At 37.8% G+C, this 18191-nt stretch overlaps 1 protein-coding gene and 1 pseudogene across 12 annotated transcripts in view; one reads left to right on the plus strand and one right to left on the minus strand.

Moving 5' to 3' along the window:
* The window catches only part of FANCC (FA complementation group C), a 446081-nt gene that overhangs the window by 283249 nt on the left and 144641 nt on the right, over window positions 1-18191 (minus strand). The gene's annotated exons all lie outside the window — the stretch shown is intronic.
* Window positions 14735-16162, plus strand: LOC143657224 (bifunctional methylenetetrahydrofolate dehydrogenase/cyclohydrolase, mitochondrial pseudogene; annotated as a pseudogene).

Consider the following 18191-nt stretch of genomic DNA (forward strand, 5'->3'; position numbering starts at 1 on the left):
TAAAAATATCTTGAGAAAGAAAAATGAAGTGGGAAATCTCCTATTATCTGACTTGAAAGCATTTTACAATGCTATAGTGGTCAAAACAGCATGGTACTAGCATAAAGATAGATATACTGACCAATGAAATCGAACTGAGCATTCAGAAATAGATCCTCTCATTTATGGACAATCGATCTTTGATAAGGTGGCCAAGCCAATCCAAGTGACAAGAGTAGACTCTTCAATAAATGGTGTTCAGAAAACCGGATATCCATATACAAAATAATAAAAGTGGATCCATATCTCACACTCTATACAAAGGTTGACTCAAATTGGATCAAAGACCTAAACATTAAAAGGCCATAAAACTTTTAGAAGAAAATGTAAGGAAATACCTTATAAATCTTGTAACAGGAGATAGTTTCCTACACCATACACCCAAAGCATGAGCACTGAAGAAAGAAACAGATAACTCAAAATTAAACACTTTTGTGCATCAAAGAACTTTGTCGGGAAAGTAAAAAAGCAGCCTAAGCAATGGGAGACAATATTTGGAAAATATGTATCAGGTAAGGGTTTTGTATCCAGACAGATTTTTCATATCAACAACAAAAAGACAAACAAGCCAATTTTAAAATGGGAAAAAGACATGAACAGACACAATTCAGAAGGGGAAATATAAATGGCTAAAATGCACATGAAAAAGTGATCAACTTCATTGCCATTAGGTAAATGCAAATCAAAACCACAATGAGATATCATCTCATATCCACAACAATAACCATTATAAAAAAAAAAGTGTGGTTGTGAAAACCTTATATCTGATGCTCCTTTTATCTACCTTATCAGACGAGTAAAACATAAATAATAGGGGGAACAAATGTTAAAATAAATTTAGATTGAAATGCTAGTGATCAATGAAAGGGAGGGGTAAGGAATATGGTATGTATGAATATTTTTCTGTTGTCTTTTTATTTCTTTTTCTGAATTGATGCAAATTTTCTAAGAAATGATCATGATGATGAATATGCAACTATGCGATGATATTGTGAATTACTGATTATATATGTACAACGGAATGATCATAAGTTAAGAATGTTTGCATTTGTTATTTTTTTAATTAAATAATTAAAAAAAACAGAAAACAAAACAAGTACTGGAGGTGATGTGGAGAAAGAGGCACACTTATCTACTGTTGGTGCAAATATTAAATAGTACAACCACTTTGGAAGGCAGTTTGGTCATTCCTCAGGAAGCTAAGTATAGAATTGCCATATGATCCATCAATCCTCTTACTAGGGAAATATTCAGAGGAACTGAAGGCAAGGACACAAACAGACATTTTCACACTGATGTTTATAGCAGCACTACTTATGTTTACCAAGAGATGGAAATAGCCCAAATATCCCTCAACAGACAAGTGGCTAAAGAAGCTGTGGTATATACATAAGATGGAATACTATGCAGCTATAAGGCAGAATAAAGTCATGAAGCATGTAACAACGTGGATGCATCCTGAGGACATTATGCTGAGTTAAATTTGCCAGAAATAAAAGGACAAATACCATATGGTCTCACTAATACAAAATAACATTAATGAGTGAACTTTGAGAGTTAAAGTCAAGAACACAGGTTATTAGGCGATAGAAAGAGGGTTGAGATTCAGCATTTGGCACTGAATGAAGACTGTGCAACAGAAGTGATTGTAAAAATTCAGAAATAGATAGCACAACACTACTTCATGGTGGCACAATAATAAAAATATGCTGAATGAAGCTGAATGTGAGCATGGTTGAAGGAGAAGGGCTGGGGACCCATATAAAACCAGACAGAAAGACAGAGGATGAAGACTGAGATGCTATAATTTAAGAATGCCTACAGTGGACAATGATGTTGATTAAATGTACAAATACAAAAACACTTTTGCATGAAGGAAAACAAATGAATGTCAACATTACAAGGTACTGAAAACAGATGATATACAGAAAAAAAAATACAATCAGTGCAAGCTATGGTCTATACTTTACTTTCACTGAATGTAACAAAGGCCTTATGCCAAAATTAAATGTTAACAAGTGGGGAATACGGGGGAGGTGTATGGATCCTTTGCAGAAGAAAAAGAAATGTCTTCATATAGATTATGGTGTGGAAGACATGTCTACTTACTTAGGTTAGACTGTATGATGTGCAAATAAAATTATTTAAAAATGAACAGAGAAACAAGTGCTAGGGAAAATGTGGAGAAAGAGATGTATGTATTCACTGTTGGTAGGGAACCTGAGAGGTGCGGCCCCTCTGGAGGGCAGTGTGGTAGTTTCACAGGAGGCTAAGGGTGGGAATGCCATACGATCTTGCACCTGGAGGAACTGAGATAGGGACCTGAATGGCCATTTGCACACTGATATTTAGAGCAGCAGTGTTCATCACTCGCAATGGATGGATGTGGCCTAAAGGTATAACACTCGAGGAATGGAAGCAGGAATGTGGTGTTTACATGCAACGGACTACTGAGAGGATGAGGAATGAAGTTGTGAGGCATGCAATTAGGTGGAATGAACCCTAAGGACAGCATGTTGAATGAAATGTTAGAAACAAAAAGGCAAATATCATGCCTCTTATATGGATTAACTATATTATACAAACTCAGAAAATTGAAGTCGAGAGCATGGGCTGGGGCCTATTATAAAGATTCCTAGATTGTAAGCTCTTACGGCAGTCACATATATTTAGGAGTTGTAACTGATATTTCTAAATTCTGAGATATTGAGCTAATTGTATATAACCTGGTTATTTCCCTGGAACTTCACATATTTATAAGGCACCTGAGACTCAGAATTAGAGAACTGCAGCTATGAAAACCATCATTACCCCATTCAGTAACTATTTAAAAAACTGAAAAAATGATCAGACTTCGTCTAGAGATATGAGTGAAGGTGATCTGGATAAGATTAAACAAATCAGATTGCTGGGTATGGGATGATATGGTCCATATTTTCAAAGGCCAACCTCTGTGTAAGACCAAAGGGAGAGATGCTTATTTGGTAGAAAATTTATGTTTTGGGTAGCACATTTTCTAATTTCATTTGTATGGTCAGTTTACTTGCATACCATAATTTGTATGGTCAGTTTACTTGCATAGCATAATTATATGGAATCTTGAATAGAGCATGATATCGTCTTGGTTTGTACAGGTTATTGTGATGCCCCAACATATCCCAGAGTAACTTGGGTATAGAATAAAAAAGTATTTTCAAAGTCCCCTTGGGGGACTAGGGAGAAAAGAGGAAATACTCAAGTTTCCCATCTAGGGAATTCTTGATATTCTCACAGGCAGTCGGGACAACCAATTCAATAGGTTGAGCCCTCAATCTTGGGGCTCGCCCCTATGAACCTTATTTCTGCAAAAGAGAGGCTAAGCCTATTGATAATTATGCCTGAAAATCTCTTTTATTGCTTAGATGTGGCCCCTTTCTCTAAGCCAACTTGGCAGGTGAACTCACTGCCTTCCCCACTAGGTGGGACATGACTCCCAGGGGTGTAAATCTCCCTGGCAATCTAGGATCTGAACCCCAAGGATGAGCTGGGACCCAGGATCATTGGAATGAGAAAGGCTTCTTGACCAAAAGAGGGAAGAGAGAAATGAGACAAGAGAAAGCCTCAGTGGCTGAAAGATTTCAAACAGAGTTGGGAGGTTATATTAGAGATTATTCTCATGCATTATGCAGATATCCCTTTTTATTTTATGGTGTATTAGAATGGCTGGAGGGAAGCACCTTATACTGTTGAGCTGTATTCTAGCAGCCTTGATTCATGAAGACGACTGTGTAACTATACAGCTTTTACAACGTGCTGTGTGATTGTGAAAGCCTTGTGTCTGATGTTCCTTTTTTCCAGGTTATGGACAGATGAGTAAAAAATATAATAATAATAAGGATAAAAAATAAATAAATAATAGGAGGAGATAAAGGGTAAAAATTGGGTGGATTGAAATATTGTGATTCAATGAGAAGGAGATGTAAGGGGTATGGGATGTATGAGTCCTTTTTTTCCATTTATTCCTTTTTCTGGAATGATTCAAATGTTCTAAAAATGATCATGGTGCAGAATACACATCTATGTGATGATATTGTGAGCCACTGATTGTATAATATTGTTGGACTGTATGAGATTTCGCAACAAAAATACTTTTTTTTAAAGGTAAATGCCATGAAAGTTAGAAGGATACTACCATTTTCTACTTTCTGAGTAAACTTTCTCTTTTAACACATTTACTCAGTCCCTGAGGAATAAAAAATATATATATGATTTCAACTTTTCCACATATGTAGACTACAAAACAAGAAAAGCTGAACCCCCTCAGTGTGTTTCCAGGAGAATATAAAATGACCTTCAGAAATTCCTACATAGAGGGTAGTAAAGTACTGTGAGCAGAGAGACCTAGGTTCTCAAACGGAAACAAGCCAACAGTGAAGGATCCCCTCATGCTTGTTCAATTCCCTGTGTCCTGCCTTGTCAGAGCGGATCTTTCACAAGTAGGAGGTGGAAAGGAGAGAAACAAAAGTGACACGAGAAACCAGCCATGGGGCAGAAAACATCAAATATCAGAAATACTGAAAAAGAACTGTTAGTTTACAACTGCTGCATTTGCCCTCCTTCTCTCATTTATAAAATGCTAGAATTATTTTGATGCTTACTAAGTACTATTTTATGAATCCAAGTCACGATGGTAGATACACTTTGTCCATGAGTGTTTGCTGTCTCAGTCACAGAGATAATATAGCTCAGGTACAAAGTACAGCAGGATAGAAAGAGGTAATATTTCAGGGCTAAAAGTTTTTTCATTTTGGTTATTTCTGTCCTATAAGAAAAGGAACATTTGAAAACCTGACAGAATATCCTTGTTCTTAGAAACTGTATATGGAAGTATATAAGTATTCAGGAAGCACGATTATTACAACCTACTCTCCAATGTTTAGAAAAGAGATATAGACAGATAGATGGATAGACAGAATGATATGGCAAATGTGCCAAAATGTTAGAAGTTGATGGATCTGGGTGTCTGGATGGGGGGAATGTTGGCGTTCTCTGTATGGGTTTTATATCACTTTTGCAGATGTTTTAAGTTTGAAAATATTTCAAACAGACAGTTTTTTTGTTTGTTTTAAAAAAAAAAGCCTTATGGGCAATGTGCTTCACAAGGAATACAGCGTTCACAAGGCACAATTCATTAGAGTGGGAAAAGGAAATAAGAGCCCAAATACTTGAATAGTGTCTGAAAAAAAATAACAAAAAGGAAAGAAATAACTGAATTATAGGCTAGGACAAAGTATCCTAGTTAATTAAGAAAACAAAACAAAACAAAAAGCCATTTCCCAAATTTAGAAATTAAGAAGGATAAGAGCCTGGCAGGGGAAAGACTTAGACCAATGGTTCTCAAATTATTTTTCAGAAAATAAAGTAGGTTACTAGAAATAAAGGTCCATGCTAATTCCTGGGCATGGAAGCAATGCCGACTTCAAAGAACAGACCCCACAGCCCAACAAGGCTATGCACAATGTTCATTGTGCCACAATGGGACAATGAGAAGTATGGCAGGAGTCAGCAATTCCAGCTGACTCATTCAAAATTCTGTGGCATTATTTCCTTATTTACTAATGTTTGGGATGGGAAAAGCTCCATTCTATAATTTAACCCAGGATTTTTTCTCCTCTGTTAACAACACTATTGATGTACAATTTCACAACTCAAATGGCTGTCACATCTAGGGACATTTTAGGGATAGGCATAATCTAGATTTTCTGAAAGGTCTAAAATAATCCCTATTCAGCTGATATGACAAAGAATCTGATACCTTTAAAATCTTGTCAAAGGCTACAACTGCCAGAGGTGTAAAGAAAAATATTTTTAAAAATCATTTAGTTTTAATCATTACTGTTTTCTTTCATGACAAATTGGAGATAATCTATAAAGCCACATACGCAATTAAGAGCAGCCAGAGTACATTTTAAATAATGTGAGAAATTCTAAAATAGTGTTGATCAGTCATGATCCTAAAGCAATGACCAAGGTCCTGTCATCTATGCCTTTAAGCCAGTGCAGTGGTCGTCATGTATCTACAGTGACAAGTGTTGATCAGTCATGATCCTAAAGCAATGACCGAGGTCCTGTCATCTATGCCTTTAAGCCAGTGCAGTGGTCGTCATGTATCTAGGGTGACAAGTGTTGATCAGTCATGATCCTAAAGCAATGACCGAGGTCCTGTCATCTATGCCTTTAAGCCAGTGCAGTGGTCGTCATGTATCTAGGGTGACAAGTGTTGATCAGTCATGATCCTAAAGCAATGACTGAAGTCCTGTCATCTATGCCTTTAAGCCAGTGCAGTGGTCGTCATGTATCTAGGGTGACAAGTGTTGATCAGTCATGATCCTAAAGCAATGACCGAGGTCCTGTCATCTATGCCTTTAAGCCAGCGCAGTGGTAGTCGTCATGCATCTAGGGTGACAATGATGGCAATGATGACGAAGAATAGGCGTTGAGTGAGAGGGGGGAATGGAAGGATGGAATAAGGGAGGGAAGGAGGAGGAGAGGGAGGGAGGGAGGGAAGGAAGGAAAGAGAAAGAGAGCGAGAATGAGTTGGTTGGATAACTTGGAAAAATGAAATCTTGTGCAAGAATTCAACATATAAATGGCCCAAGCAGTGGCTCTAGTCAAAGCAGAGGTCAAAGCAGGGGAACACCCTGCTCCCCTACTAGTGGTCTCCCCACTCCATGGCAGCTCCCCAGAGAAATGCTGGCCACACTGCCTATCTAGCAGCCCTAACCCCTCTGCCTCCTTATTAACAGAATCCATTTTATTCAGGAATCTGTAGCTCAGTGTCTTGGAAGAGGCTCTGATCTTCCCTAGTGCCAAGCAGTGAATCTCAATTTATGTGTACCAGTAAATGACAAGCATTTTCTTATCAGGATCCTTTACACTCAATCATTACTGAGAACCCAAAGAGCTTTTGTTTATGTGGATTATATGTATCAATACTTGCCACATTAGAAATTTAAACAGAAAAAAAAATCAAAATTTTTAAATACACAATTATATGAATACATAGTTCATTAGCTGTCAGGACAATGATGTCATGACACATCACGTAACCTTGACAATGCTCCTGTACATTCATGCAACGAGAGCGGAAAAGGTGAATAATGTCTTAGTATTATCATGAAATGAGTTTCAACCTCGTGAACCTTCTGAAAGGACCTCAGACTCACCCAGGGGTGCCTGGACCATACTGTGAGAGTGGATATGTAGACCAGTCATGGTATTTCCATTTGCCCTCCTACCAATCGTAGGAATAGGCATGTTATAGAGTTCTAGAACAATGAGACCGGAGCCTCTGCCAGAGGGTTTCTGAGAGAGTTTTCCTCAATCTTAAACAAGTTCACTTTTTTAATGTAAGACACCATAGTCCTCATGCAACATCTAGAACAGAAACAGTCACCTTGGGCCCCAGGGAGAAGGATATCTGAGATGACTGGCCAACACGCCACAAATGGCAGAACAAAGAGATGGACCTGGGTCCTTGCCGGCACAGTTGAGGCAATGAAGTAACCAACCCTGGAATGGCTCTCTGTTTCTCCCTCTGAACTCCCTCTGAAGTCAGGGTATAAAAGATAAGTCTACCCATGCCAAAAACAGATCATAAGCTACTCAAAGTGGCAACCTTATGAAGAACACTAGTTTTCTTCCATTTCTCCTGAGTACAAGTCAACTGAAGCCCCTTCCTTCCTAAAATAAGTATCAAACCAAGATTAAAGGCTAAAATGCTACAAAACATATTGCTAATGAAAAGAGAAAAAGAAACAAATCAAATACCCAGTTTACAGTCAGAGTCCCAACCAGGGATACCATGGTCTTGTTGGAGAACATTTTAGAATCACCAGAAATATAATCAAATACAACTATGCTTAAGCTTGACAACATTCTTCCTTGCTAAAATTCTGATATCAAAGTTTTTAATTTATAATGAAGCATTTCTTTGCTTCATTATTTTAAATAAAATTGGTCAATGTATGCCTATATTTGTGGGCCTCTTCTGAAAGTTACAATAAATTGTTCTTGTTCCCATGAAGCGCTTACAGGAGAAACAAGTGATATATTTTCCCCCTAAAAACAATAAGGTTTTAATAAAAGTTCCACTAGGAGGAGCTGGCTTTTTCCCTATTGAGTCAGCAGCAGTTAGCCTCAGAGATAGTCTAATCAAAACCTGAAGTTTACAGATAATTTCAAACAAACCTCAAACATAAACAAAACCTGAGGCTAAAGAATTAGAGGCGGTAACTTCAATCCAGGTGCAGAGTGTATACACACACACACACACATACACATACACTCTTCAGAGGATTTTACAAGCAATTAAGGAATTTAATCTAGCAAATAACTCTGTGCTAGGCTCAATTCTTCCATCCATATCCCATCAGTGGAGAGAAAAGCGTCTCTCTGGATGTGGCTTGAAAGCTGAAGTCCTACTTCAGTCCTTCACCATGGTGTTTGTCTTTGGAGCTGCTTAGAAGGAAATTATTGGCTTGTTCTCCATCAGAGCACCAAAGAGCTATCCACTCTGACTAGAAAATACACCTCACCTTAGACATTCTGTTAGAAATAGTGATTACTTCACTTATGTGACAGACTATTGGCTTTTGGTTAGACCAGTTAGAAAAATGAGCCGAGGAGGACAATAGATATAAAAATATCAGAAATCTTCTTATTGTCTTTGTCACTGATAACTAAGCTCCAAGATACTTCTGTCTCTTTCAACGACTGGTTGCACTAGTAATTTATTATTAAAAAAGCAAAAACAAACAAAAAAAGCCCACATATTCATCAGTAGCCTACTTCATGAAAGGGACTCGATGATCACTACAAATAAAAGATTACTACCAGTGTTACTTGCTCTCAAGCAATCTGTAGCTAATGAGGAACTACTCAGAATTGGTGAACAGATAAGGGAGAGAAGGAAACACAGTGCTAGGGAGCATCAAAAAGGGATAGCCAACCTAACATGGAGGGGTCAGAAGCTCCCAGCAGACATCGTGACGTCTGAGCTAACCAAGAACATGAAAAACAAGGCAAGTGTAAGCCAGGCAAAAACATCAAAATCAAATACAGGATGTTTACTGACCCTGCACAGGAAGGGTTAAAGCTACTATTTGATTCATTTTTCTCAAACTTGCAGAAAAAACTCCCAGCTCTGTCTAAAATTATTTTTATTGTTACTTAAATTTTAACAAACATAAAACCAGTAGAAGCCCTATGCTTGTAACTTTATAAGAGTTACAAGCATATATTAACTTATAAAGTACATGTAACTCTTATAAAGTTACAACCATATACTTATATATTAACAAACATAAAACCAGTAAAAGCCCTATGCTTGTAACTCTCATAAAACAAGCCAAAAAAAAAGCACAAAATAAAACCCAAAATATCGACAAGAATAAAAAAACTTAAATTGACAAAATTAGCTTAACATGATCAATGACGGCCAAGTACTGACACTGACTTTAGACAAACCTTGTAGACATGGTACTGATCACTACAGCAGACTTTTTAGTGGGCAAGAAGCATCATATGCTGAGGATTGCTCAATTCGCCCACTTTTCTCTGTTTGAACTACTGTGAAATGGCAAGCACTTACTTAGCTCAAGCACAATACTTACATTTTCAACTTTGTTCACATTCCAATAGCTCCCTATATTTAAAGTAGTATTACTTGGTGCCAATACAAATTTAACTGCAAGCACTGAAATCTTAAGACATTATTTGGTTAGAATTGGGGCATTTGGGTATTCGGAAGCATATTCACTTGAATTTTTTAAGTTACCATCAAAATGAAAAATACAAAGTAAAAATCCTCATAGAGAACCATAGTATCCTAATAAATCCCACCTGCTTAATCCCACTCATCTTTTTTGGGCCTGCAAGTCTCTGGAGGAGGAATTTAAATAGCTGTATGCTATGGGTCACTGAACTCACACAGAAAAGCATTCTTGTGGTTAGCTTTTAGTACTATGTAAAACTAAATATCTAACTTTATTTCCTTTAAACCCTCAGCCCATATGACTTCCAGTTAAGATGGTGCAGTGAATTCATTCTTTGATGGATTTCCTCTACTCTAAACACACAGCAACGAGAGGGGAAATATAAAAAGAGAAAATCAAAAAGATGCAAGCAAGCTAAAAAAAAATCAACATTTATGTGAAATAAATATGGGACAGAAACACAAAGAGCTAAGTTCCTGATGTTAAAGCCATGAGCTTCCTAAGGGCAACAATCCAAAAATAGTAACAAAACTGGAAATGTGGGTCCTATGATTGGGGCTAAAATCCCACAAAGGGCAGAGAAAGACCTAGCATTACTGCTCAAAGGTAGGCTTGAAGGTGGTAACTAGAGTAGGGTTCCTCTATTCCTGATAGACGACCCACAGCCTCCTTGTATCATCTGGAGCTGGGCTCTAAGGAGAACGAAGGACACAGGCCAACCCTGTGACCAGGACCTCAGGCAGGCAGCTTGTGATTGCTCAACTTTCTAAAACACTATCAAACATAATTTTGGACTGGGGCTCTGTGGAAGCCAGATAGAGACAACTACAAAATGGCTAGACAAAGGAAGTTTGCAGAGATGGAGAAAACGATGTTTAAAAATGAATGACTATTACAATAGCCAAGAGGTGGAAAAACCCAAAAGTACATCCACAGATGAATGGATAAATGAAATGTTATACAGTATATCCATACACTGAATTATTATTCAGCCATAAAAAGGAATGAAGAAAAAAAAAAAAAGACTGAAGAATGTATACATGTTACAACATGAATATACCTAGGAAATATGCTAAGCCAGATACAAAAAGCCACATATTGTATGATTCCCTTTATATGAACTATTCAGAATAGGCAAATCCAAAAAGACAGACAGCAAATTAGTGGTTGCCTAGAGCTAGGAGTAGGGAATAATAGGAAGCAGCTTCTTAATGAACATAGGGTTTCCTTCTGTGATGAGGAAAATACTTTGGAACTAGATAGAGGTGATTGGATGAACAACAATATGAAGGTACTAAATGTCAGTGAATTGTTCACTTTAAAATGGTTAATGTTATGTAAATTTCACCTCAATTAAACATTTCTTAAAAGTTTTTTTAAAACAATGAATAGAATGAGTAAAAACATAAAATTTCTGCCAAAATGTGCCATTCAACCAAAGTTCTAAGGTATATAATGAAATCTAATACCAATAAAGACAACTAACAAAAACACCCACCAGACCACAAATTCACTTCAGATGAAATTAATATAAAACAGCCCAAGAAAATAAGTACACTTTAAGTACTAAAAAAGCTAAATAAAAAAGAATAAGAAATTATGAAGCAAAAAGACAGAATTAAAACAAGAAGAGATGGGCTTAAAAAATCAATTCAAAGAAGAAAAAAATCAATCGGAAATTACACAAATGAAAGACTAGTCATTAGAATAAAAAAGTCAATAGACAAGAGTCCCAAGATCAGAGTTGAAGAGAGAACTGACAAATTTAAAAAAGAATTTTGCATCCTAAAAAGGAAAGAAGAAAAAAAAATTAAAAAGAGCAATTAAAAGCATGAACAATAGCGCCAGACACATCTAAGGGGAGTTACAGCAAATGAAGGTGATAAGAATGGAAAAGAAGTAATATTTAAAGAGACAAAAACTAAGACCATTCAGAAAATACATGAGTCCTCAGAATAAAAGTATACTCTAAATACTAAGCAAGAGAATTTAAATAAACGAGTGGATAAATAAATCAGTAAACAAATCCACACAAACTAAAACACCAATTATAAAAAGAAAATCTTCAAAGCTAGCAGGGCAGACCCTGTTTTTCAAAACACATGGAACATTCTTGGATCTGCTGGATCATAAAGTCAAAAGCAGGGGTGCAAGTGCTCAACCCACACCAGCAGAACTCACACAAACCTTTGCAGACCACAGGGGATGGGTCAGAGCAGAACAACCAGACTATCTACTACTCTCAAAATCCAAAGGATCCAACAAGTATTTTGTCCCTTTCTTAACAGTTCATAGATATGCAATGAAACAAGTTGTCTTTCACCTTAGAGAACATATCCAAATAGATCTCAAACCATTTTCCCCCACCCCCACAAACTTTCTAAAAAAAGCAGACCCTTAGTATTTGTGTGACACCTGAGACTCAGAGCTAGAGTTCTGCAGTGATGAAAGTCAGCATTACCCCAGACAGCAACTGCTAAAAACTGAGTCATCAGACTTCAATCAGAGATTTGAATGAAGCTGATCTGGGTAGGAAAATAAGGTAAATCAAAGTAAAGGGTAAAGGATGACACTGACTATATTTTAAAACTTCAACTGTGTGAGACCAAAGGAAGAGATGTTTATTTGGTACAGAATTTATATTTTTGGTAACACACTATCTAATCTAACTTGTATGGTCAGCTTATTTGAACATCATAACTACAATGAACCTTGAATATGGAGTGAGATCTTGATTTGTACAGGTTGGTGGGATGCCCTGATACATCCCAGAGTAATCTGGTCAGAAGATTAAAAAGTATTTGCAAAGTATCCTTGAGGTACTGGAGAAAAAGGTGGAAATATTAAAATTCCCCATCTGGGGAAGACGTGATAGTCTCGCAATCATTGGGATTACCAATCTGATAAACCTTATGAAACTTATTCCTGCAAAGGAGTAGTTAAGCCTACTTACAATTATGCCTAAAAGTCACCCCCAGAGAACCTCTTCTGTTGCTGCAGTGTCATCTCTCTAAGCCAACTCTGCAGGTGAATTAACTGTCCTCCCCACTACATGGGACATGACTCCCAGGGGTGTAAATCTCCCCGGCAATGTGGGACATGACTCCCAGGGATGAACCTGGCCTACCCTTCCTGTGATTGAGAAAGATTTCTTGATGGAAAGGGGAAAGAGAAATGAAACAAAGAGAGATTTCAAATAGAGTCAAGAGGTCATTCTGGAGGTTATTCTTATCCAGCATATATCATTCTGGTGTATTAGAGTAGCTAGAGAGAAATACCTGAAACTGATGAACTGTAATCCAAAAGCCTTGATTCTTAGAGGAGACTGCATAACTATATAGCATTTACGGTGTGACCATGTGATTCCAAAAACCTTGTGACTGACACTCCCTTTACCCACTGTATAGATAGGTGAATAAGATAAAAAATAAATAAATAAACAAGAGGGGGAATGGGGGATATGGAATGTTTTAGGTGTTCTTTTTTACTTTTATTTTTATTCTTATTTTCATTTTTTTAATGGAGTAATGAAAATGTTCAAAAATCTACTGTGCATGCCGGAGACCCAGGTTCAATTCCCAGTGCCTGCCCATGCAAAAAATAAAAATAAAATAAAACAATAATTAAAAAAATAAAAATAAATAAAAAATCAACTGTGATGATGAATGCACAGCCATATGATGATACTGTGAATCACTGCTTGTACAATTTGGATGATTATATGGTATGTAAATGTATATCTTAATTTAAAAAAAACAGCAGAGCCCCTAAATGTTTCTGATAACATGGCAGGAGTAGTGGTTCGTCCTCACTGGAGTAGGCACTTACTCTGGATATAAATATATCTTCCTTGCCAACCATGATTCTGCCAGCACTGTCCTGTGTGGGCATTACTAGCACCCTTATTCACCACCATGGTATTGTAAGAGCCACCTGGAGAACAACTCCCACCTATTCCCTCTTTCTTGCTGAAGTTGCCTCACTCAGAATTCAGCCAATCGAAATAAAGTATGTGGCTGAAGCTCAACTGCAACTGCCTCTGCTCTGCAGTTAGGGACTTTACAGTCCCCAGTGCAAGTGCAGCTTGAAAGTAGAATGCCTTAGACTGAACCTTAGCTCACTGTAATGGTAAATTCTCTGCCTCTGGTCAGGATTTAGGTGCCATTTTTGAATATTCAATGTATAACCAAGTATGTTAGAGTATGTAGTAACATAGAGCATGTGCAACTGCCAACTCCTCCCTACCTGTCAATCCTATGACTCAATCCATGAACAACTCCCTTTATCCAAGCCAAATAATGCCACTACACTTGTTGTTCAGGGACCTCCGCTGGTATAATAAAGCTTTTTACCTCGTGTGATCAATCTTGGTGTGGACACCAATTTCTGCACTGGATAAGAACCCAGGGAACAAACAGAGATCCCCTTCAGTATCATAATGGACTTTGCTTTGGACCAACGAAGTTATTATAAGAAAAAGAGGTGAGGCAATGGGCTGATACCAACAAGGTTCACTGCTTTTACTCATGTGCTGCATAACAGAACGAAAAGGCAATGCAAGATTCAACAATGGGCAGCAACATCTTGCAGGACCAGGGTGCTATACGAGAGGATGCAGTGGGAGGAGAGGGACAAGAGTGATACCTCTATGACCAACTTTCAATTTTTTTCTTCCTATCGCTGCAATTTGGGGGTATGTTGATTTAGAGGTTTTAACAGCAGGGACAATGGTTTCACTGAAACTAAACTGTGATCAAGCCATTTTTGGCTCCCTTTACCTCTGAAAAAAAACAGACAGAAAAAGGGATTACTATATTAGTTGGGGTGATGATGATAATCAAGGAGAAATAAGCTTGATGCTCCACAATGGGGATAAGGAAGAATATATCTGGAACCTAGAGGTGTCTTCTAGTACTATAATTGTGCAGTAGTAAAAGATCATGGAAGACAGAGGCACAAGCCCCCCAGGTAAAGAATGTTGACCAGAGGAAATGCATTTAAAAAAAACATGTAACCTTGTAAAAGTTACAGAAAAATAAGACCTTAGTGGCTACTCCTATTTTCCTTCTTATTCTGATATGTATATAGACAACTTTCTTTTTCATGTTCTCTCCTCTTCCCTTACTGTTTTATATAAAGTGTATCGTTGATGGTTAACTTCATAATACAGGTTACAAGACAGCAAAGTGAGAGGTATATGTTGTTATTATTTGAAAGTGTATGTATAGAAAGAAGAATGTCAGATGTTGAGTAATCAAAGGAGTAGATGTTGGGATACAGTGAACCTCCTTCTATTCTGTTTTCTACTGCTGAGGCAGGAAAGTTAAAAAATACATTTCTGCCTGGCACAGGCACCAGCACTGGCCATGGCTGCATATTCATTTTATTGTGTCCACATTGGCCACCCAGATGCTCTAGCTTGCAGAGAGCTGCTACCCCTGCCATTGCCTCTTTCACCCTCAGCAGTTTGAAATGAATCTCTTGTTATTTCTGGAAGGAAACTTGCCCAGCAGATCAGATAGGAAGTGCAGCAGGAGGTGGAAGAGTGGGTGACATTGGCAATAAGGAGTTGCACCTGAGTGTGAGTCTGGTTGGTGAGAATCCCTCCAGTCACTCCCACGTTCGCAACAAAACCAGCAGCTGCAGATGTAGGAAACATCAGTGAAACGATTCTGAAACCAGTTTCTATCTCAGAGGAAGAACTGTTAATTTGACCAATAAACTGCATAAATGACGAAATGTAGATGGCGTATTTATTAACTGCCTCTTCCAGAGCACAGTAATGAAAGATCTTCCACGCTATTCCACTAGACAAGGATGTTGACAGCTTTTGTGTAATTAATGTAGGAAGAATGTGTTCGGAGAATGTGTTTGGACCAGTAGTCCGTGCTCCCTTCCACCCCATGGGGAGTGTAGGAAATAATTAAACGATCTGGAATTCCAACAGTAGGAAAGAATGTGATTGTGGCTGGAAGGTCAAAGAATGCTGCAATGCCCATTGCAATTTTACTACACACAAACGAGGCACATGAACATTCTGGAGGTGATGCCACCGTTACAATATCTCATCACTACACTACCAAAGAACAGGTGAAAATATATACACTTTTTGCAAATACTGTGGTATCCACTGTAGACATTCCAAACCGAATCAGAGCAGATATGATTAAGGAAGGAGCAGCAGTCACTGATGTAGGAATAGAGTTGAAGATACCATAACTGCTAAGCCCAAGTTGGCTGGAGATGTGGATTTTGAAGGAGTCAGGAAGAAAGCCAGTTCTATCACTCCAGTCCTTGAGGGAGTCAGTCCCAAGACAGGGGTGACACTAATGACGAATATCATTATTGCTACAAAAAGAAGCTACTGAGGCTTGAAGAGCAGGAAGTGCTGAAGTCTAAGGACTTGAAGTAGTAGCCAATGAACTTTTATTTTCTCTTTTTTATGAACAGCCTTCCAAGCCAGTTCAAGAAGCAAAACAGGCCCCCAAAATGCAATATTTCTTTATTCTACCAAAATAGTTTTAAATAGTGCTTTGTATTTATTGAAAGCTTAAATGAGTGGGTGTTAGCACACACAGTTCTCACCAGGGGCACATCAGTATCTTACTGGGCAATGGGATCCAAGAGATGCCTCTCCCAGTGATTAACATGGGAAATTGTCCCACTGAGAACGGATGCTTAACTTTGTCAGGCAACTTCAGTTGTTAAAATCTGCCTTTTCAGGTGGCCCACAGTGGCTTAGCAGGCAGAGTTCTCACCTGCCATGCCAGAGACCCGGGTTTGATTTTCAGTGCCCATGCAAAAAAAAAAAAAAATCTGCCTTTTCTAGGACTGCATTTCCCAAGTGCTACTTCAATAAGAGTTCATACCCACATTAGGTTCCAAAATTGTTGAGTTCAATCAAAAGAAAAACGTTGCCAGAGAAAATTAAGGGAACAGTGAGTGACCAGAAGAAATAATAGCGATTAAGAAAAATATTGCCCAGATCTATACATGTATTCACTGATAGCTAAATTTTTCTAAATAAAACAACTGGGTGGGAAAGAAGAAAAACTACATGCTAATTGTATTCCTAAACTGCTATTTTATGGCTTAGTTCCTGGGAAAATGTTTAGGATTCTATTTGTTATCAGCTCTCATTTTATGTATATTACCATTCAGCGCGATCTTATTTTAGTTTTCTGGGATTGAAAAGGCTTACATTATAAATTATTCATGTGTATCATCATATATGGCTTTTATTACATCTTTAAACTTCTCTGTTAAATTTTTTACTACTAAAGAGTATCTATATGGTTTTGTTGGCATATCTTGAAACCTTTTTTTTTTTTTTTTTTGCATAGGCAGACTCTGGGAATCGAACACTGGTCTCCCACATGGCAGGTGAGAATCCTGCCACTGAGCCATCCTTTGCACTGCCCATGAAACTTATTTTTGAAAAACAAAACTGACACAGAGTTGGGCTTGATAATGAGGGCAGCTTGCCTAAGTATGCAACTTATTTTCTACCAGAGAATTGCCAGTAGCTACTTGCTTTTCTCTTTAAACCTGTTGGTTTTCCTAAAAGGCTTTAAAGAGCTTGAACAAATACTGAATTTAACATTTTTTTTTAATTAAAAAAAAATATGTTTCTCAGACCCCTGGATGGAAACCAGGTTCTACTCACTGAGATGTACTTACTTCAGAATTGCAAGGTGGAGGTGAAGAAATCATCTTTCTGCTGTATTAATGTAGCTACATTTAGCAAGCATTTCTGCAGTGACATTCCAATAGCCCATGAGTAGCTTTGTAAATGTCATAAAACTAAAGTCATGGTGGCAGCAGTGGCTTCCTAATGCCTGGAAAATAATGCTGCATATTTCTTTTCTTTTTTTAAGTCAACAATCCCAATGGGAGCCTCTCCTTGATAATAATTTGCAAAAGATAGCAGCTCCCGATAGGTCAGCTCAAAGTTTTGTTGTGGAAGTCACTCCTGGATGCCCAGTCTAGAGTTTGTTCCTCGACCCTCCCAACAATTTTATTTTACAAGCATCTAATTCCCTGTATTAAATCCCTTTCTGCTGAAAATAGCCAAAGAAGTCTGTTTCCTGCAACTAAATCCTGACTGGCACAGTACCGTACTGCAGGTTGTCCATATGGAGGAAGCTGTCTAAGGTGGTGGCAGCAGTTCAAGTGAAAAGGCCACAGTGAACCTACTCATTCAAATTTTCAATGAGTGGTCAGAAAATCAGCGAATATGTTTAAGGGAAAACTTTTAACATAAATACAAATTGTGATCCCCTAAATGAAAATATAACTTAAAATTGCCTGGATTCTCTTATGTCTACTGTCATTAAATACTTGTATCTCACCTAGGTGGCTTCAAAGGTCTCCGGTCTTTCTACCTATTTGCTCTTT

This window comes from Tamandua tetradactyla, chromosome 2, assembly GCF_023851605.1.
Source record: "Tamandua tetradactyla isolate mTamTet1 chromosome 2, mTamTet1.pri, whole genome shotgun sequence".
Lineage (NCBI taxonomy): Eukaryota > Metazoa > Chordata > Mammalia > Pilosa > Myrmecophagidae > Tamandua > Tamandua tetradactyla.